This window comes from Rhinatrema bivittatum, chromosome 7 (genome assembly GCF_901001135.1).
Source record: "Rhinatrema bivittatum chromosome 7, aRhiBiv1.1, whole genome shotgun sequence".
NCBI classification, from domain to species: domain Eukaryota; kingdom Metazoa; phylum Chordata; class Amphibia; order Gymnophiona; family Rhinatrematidae; genus Rhinatrema; species Rhinatrema bivittatum.
The window spans coordinates 132,051,957-132,057,956 of record NC_042621.1 but is presented as its reverse complement, the minus strand read 5'-3'; positions in this window follow the sequence as shown (position 1 = coordinate 132,057,956).

Here is a 6,000-nt window from a genome sequence, read left to right as displayed (position 1 = left end):
CAAACCAAATAAGCCTGATACTTCACTTTCAATGCATATAAAGCATAGCTCTCTGCTTCAATGGCAGGGGAGAAAGTCTGACACTTCTCGCATATCCAGCATAGCTCTCTGCTTCAACGGCAGGGGGGAATGAAGAAACGTGGATCTATATTCAGGCAACAACCAACAAGGACTGAATTACATAGTTTGGATAAACAGATAAGCATGGGTGTAGCTTGCTTATTGCGGTGGTTAATACCCCTAACTAATTAAGCTATTTCACTTAGATGCAGCTCTCTATATTAAAGGCGGGGGTGGAAGGGCAATAGAATAAAAAAGGTTACTAAGAGCCAAGAGTAACAGGTAAGTATGAGAAAAAAAGAAGTGCGAAAGCTTGCTGGGCAGACTGGATGGGCCGTTTGGTCTTCTGCCTTTATCTCTATGTTTCTATGTTTCTATTCTGGGTCAGACCAAGGGTCCATCAAGCCCAGCATCCTGTTTCCAACAGTGGCCAATCCAGGCCATAAGAACCTGGCAAGTACCCAAAAACTAAGACTATCCCATGCTACTGATGCTAGTAATAGCAGTGGCTATTTTCTAAGTCAACTTAATAGCAGGTAATGGACTTCTCCAAGAACTTATCCAATCCCTTTGTAAACACAGCTACACTAACAGCACTAACCACATCCTCTGGCAACAAATTCCAAAGTTTAATTGTGCGTTGAGTGAAAAAGAACTTTCTCCGATTAGTTTTAAATGTGCCACATGCTAACTTCATGGAGTGCCCCCTAGTCTTTCTATTATCTGAAAGAGTAAATAACCGATTCACATTTACCCGTTCTAGTACTCTCATGATTTTAAACACCTCTATCATATCCTCCCCTCAGCCGTCTTTTCTCCAAGCTGAAAAGTCCTAACCTCTTTAGTCTTCCCTCATAGGGGAGCTGTTCCATTCTCCTTATCATTTTAGTCACCCTTCTCTGTACCTTCTCCATCGCAACTATATCTTTTTTGAGATGCGGCAACCAGAATTATACACAGTATTCAAGATGTGGTCTCACCATGGAGCGATACAGAGGCATTATGACATTTTCCGTTTTATTCACCATTCCCTTTCTAATAATTCCCAACATTCTGTTTGCTTTTTTGATGGCCGCAGCACACTGAACCGATGATTTCAATGTGTTATCCACTATGACGCCTAGATCTCTTTCTTGGGTGGTAGTTCCTAATATGGAGCCTAACATTGTGTAACTATAGCATGGGTTATTTTTCCCTATTTGCATCACCTTGCACTTATCCACATTAAATTTCATCTGCCATTTGTATGCCCAATTTTCCAGTCTCACAAGGTCTTCCTGCAATTTATTACAATCTGCTTGTGATTTAACTATTCTGAACAATTTTGTATCATCTGCAAATTAGATTACCTCACTTATTGTAATTCTTTCCAGATCATTTATAAATTTATTGAAAAGTACGGGTTCCAATACAGATCCCTGAGGAACTCCACTGCCCACTCCCTTCCACTGAGAAAATTGTCCATTTAATCCTACTCTCTGTTTCCTGTCTTTTAGCCAGTTTGTAATCCACGAAAGGACATCACCACCTATCCCATGACTTTTTACTTTTCCTAGAAGCCTCTCATGAGGAACGTTGTCAAACGCCTTCTGAAAATCCAAATACACTACATCTACCGGTTCACCTTTATCTACATGTTTATTAACTCTTTCAAAAAAAGTGAAGCAGATTTGTAATCAAGACTTGCCTTGGGCAAAGCCAGTCTGACTTTGTTCCATTAAACCATGTCTTTCTATATGTTCTGTGATTTTGATATTTAGAACATTTTCCACTATTTTTCTTCGCATTGAAGTTAGGCTAACTGGTCTGTAGTTTCCCGGATTACCCCTGGAGCCCTTTTTAAATATTGGGGTTACATTAGCCACCCTCCAGTGTTCAGGTACAATGGATGATTTTAATGATAGGTTACAAATTTTTACTAATAGATCTGAAATTTCAGTTTTGAGTTCCTTCAGAACCCTGGGGTGTATACCATCCGGTCCAGGTGATTTACTACTCTTCAGTTTGTCAATCAGGCCTACCACATCTTCTAGGTGTCTGAAGGCCTGGTGTAATATTTTCAGTGTTGCCTTTTCTTAGATACATTTTTTACTGTTTGAGTACTAGATATGGGTGCTGTTTTGGTGTGGGATATTTACTATTTATGCAATTTCTGTTCAGACAGAATAAGTATCTTTTCCTTGTGTCATTCTTAACAATACAAATAATACTGGGCCTTTATTTTTTATTTCTGCCGTGAATTGTAATGAGCAGCGTGTCACATATGTGAGCATAGTCTGTCAGGTGTGTCCCGATGGGAAAAAGGTTGAGAACCACTGCGTTAGAGAATTGATGTAATTTACTATAGCTCACATACATCTCTACACAGTACATCTGACCCAACCTCCGTAGGCCTGAAGATTTATTTTTCCTCTCACATGTTGATATTCCTGTAACTACATTGATTTGATTAATTGAAGTGTTTGTAATTCTTATAAAATAAAATGTAAAAATAATATCTTTTGTCAAAGCAAAGCAAGTCAAACTATAATTTTAAATACTAAATACAGGGTGCTTTCTAAGAAATCTAGAGATAAGCTACAAATTGCAACACTAATCAGAGAGATGTTCCCTGGCAATGCCCGTTCTTTCAAGAAGCCTTCAAGGATGAGCACATATTCATCTGACTGATCAGCAATATATGCTGAAAACAATCACAGCCCTCCTATAAAAGATGGTGAATATGTATTTATTTTCAAACTTCTGTAACTCAGACAATGTCTAATCATGTGAAGTGGAACTGACCCTTTTAAAACTTTAGTTCAAGCCTCTCTTTGACAGAGGAAGGCTATTCTGAATGCTACTTCTGAAGATATAGTAGCACCTATAGCTGAAATTGCTCTCAATAAACTGGAAAGTAATATCCTCATGTCACAAGACATATGGGATTTTGAAAAAGAAACATCAAGCTATAAATAAGATGTATGATAAGAATGTCTCTCAAAAGAAGAAACTGGAGAGGCACTTAGAAGTTTATATAGGCCATCTATTACATTTTGCTAGATAACTGGACCTTTTACTAATCGGAAATGAAGTATGCAAGAAAATGCACCTGGTCCATAGTCAATGAATGTGTCTGAAAGGATAATATATGCCTACACTTATCACAGTTCCCTATAATAATCTACATGGGAAAAATATTTAACATAAGGGGATCCTACTCATTCACCCCTTCACTCATGCAGAAAATGTGAAAATGCATACTACATTGGTGAGACAGGCCAGTCACTAAAGGCAAGAGTCAATTCACATTGACACACAGGGAAAACTAGGCCGACACCTCCTTGGGGGAGCACTTTTCGGAAACAGACCACTGCATCAATGACCTTATGATCAGGATAATCAAAGGAAATTTTTTTAAAAATCCAGGAAAGCAAGATTTTTGATGAAGTCAAAATGATCAGACACTTTTGTGTCCTTTTTTGTCATTTTCAAAGACCTAGATTTCCTCTCATATTAGGGCAGATTTTTTAAGCCCTCATGCGTAAATCCCAGCATTTATGTGCGTGGCCGGGCCTTACGCGCCGGGCGAATCTTCCAAGAGTCCCGGCCACGCGCTCAAATGATGGGCCTCTTGGAAGGCTGGGGTTATGCGCGCTGAGCCTATTTTGCATAGGCCCGGCGACGCGCACAACTCCGGGACGCGCATAGGTCCCGGGGCTTTGTGAAAGGGGCAGGGCAGGGACCGAGGCCTCTGGCACAGCGGCCGTGCCAGGGGATCGCATGCCGGCACTCCCCTAGGGCTCGGCACGTGCAAGGTGCACAAGTGTGCACCCCCCTTGCTCGCACCGACCCCAGATTTTATAACATGCGCGCGCATGTTATAGAATCTGGCATACATTTGTGCTCGCCGGATTGCGTGCACAAATGTACGCCCACGCATACCTCTTAAAATACCGCCCATAATAATTGAACCCCACTGTGTACTAACAATATCTCTTATTTAATCACATGTTCTACACATAATGTAACCAGCTATGGCAAAAACCCACAATAAAATAAATCATTCACTCTCATTCACACTCAATCATTCACATACTCACTTCTACTCCACATTTATAAACCATGTTTTCATGAACATTCAATAGAACAATCAAAAAATAAAGCATCGTATCGCAATAATCAAAAACACTTCTGCAAACAGCTTTACTTCTTAAATCATGTAAAGTCTTTATTATAGTTGAACTAACTGGAATCAATTCCTCTGTTGTTTTCCAAGAAGTAAAAAAAAACATTTGTAGACGAGTTCACAACATCAGTGTACTGATTCCTCAAGACCTAAATAATTTATGTAAAGAAATATTATGATACATAAATATATTTAATCTAATTATGTTACATATATTAAAATCATGTGGTACATGTAATACCTACTTTATACAAAAATCCATAAAGTTTACTCACACAACACATATCATAACAATGCCATACAACATAAAATAAACTCTCACCGGCACGTGCCTTTACAACACCAATCATAAAAACCTAACTCTATCAGATGGGACAATGCAAACTGTATTTATAAGTTATCCCTAAATGATCCTGACAAGACAAAACAGCTTCCAATAAAAGAATACTTGTTGGGGTATGTGGGAGAATCCACTGTCAAAGTGTGAATGATGGTTATATGTTAGTTGAAGTATAGTAATAGGTTTTTTTTGTAAGATTTTATATAGTAATGATTCAAACATTTAATATATTGTTGTGGTTGTACCACAGGTGGTTTAACCATTGATGTTGTAATCATGAGGGCCTATGGACAATCTCTAAGGGTAAGAGTTAATGAGAAAGAATGTTTCATTACGTAATTTATAAAAATCATTTTTATTTACAGATGTTATGTTAGAGAAGACACATAACATTAGTGAAAACATCTGTATCATATTCTTTATGAATTAAAATTGTTGAACCTCACGTATTGGAACTACCGAACATTTGTTGTTACACCTGTTGGAAAGAAAGCAGAGATTAATTTTTGTGATTTATGTACCTTGTTTACAACATTTGCGGTTGATTATGCAATCCCCTGAGGAAGCTGTTTTGTACAGCGAAACAAGGGTCCATTGTTGGGATAATTTAGAGCAGTGTTTCCCAAACCTTTCAAGCCCAAGGCACACATATTAATAAAGGTTTTGTATGGCACACCAGCGTCCGTAGAGCAGGCAATGCAGGCAGACATGGAGACAATTCATATGGCCAGAGGAAGAACTAGGGAAGCACTGAAAGATCTGCCAGTCTGTCTTTGAAATTTTAAAATAAAGTGTGTGTGTGTGTGTGTGTGGTAGGGGCCTAGACATATTTGATCCCATTACCAAGGACCAGTGTGGCACAGGTAGCCAGCTCAGTTCATTACCTTGGCTGCCACATGTGACTGCCAGAGGTCCTCCACTGCTGCTGCTCCCAATGCTCAAAATAAATCACATCTAGTGCTCAGCCTAGGGAGAAGACAGAGGCTGGCAGGGCTCAAAGGAGGAAGCTCAGAAGGGGAAAATTATTGTGCCGAACAAAGTGGGACTCGGCTATCCATACTTGGTATGATACTTATTCATTTCCATACTCCAGAGCTGTAGCTAGAAAAGGGAGGCATATGTGACTATACATGTTCTAAGAAAGGAGTTTCTACATATTTAAGAACCATTGTAGATGTTTCTTGTTGCTGTGAGGTGCTGAGAATCAGGCAGTGGTGACTTTCCCGTGGCACACCTGATCAGGTCTGAAAACACACCAGGGTACTAAAAGCACATTGGTTGGGAAACATTGATTTAAGGATTATTTATAAGTAGAATTTACATTGTCCTGAGTGATAGAGATAGGTTTTTAGGATTAATGTTGTAACGGTACGTGCCAGTGAAGGTTTATTTTATGTTGCATGGATTTGCTATAATATGTGTTGTGTGAGTA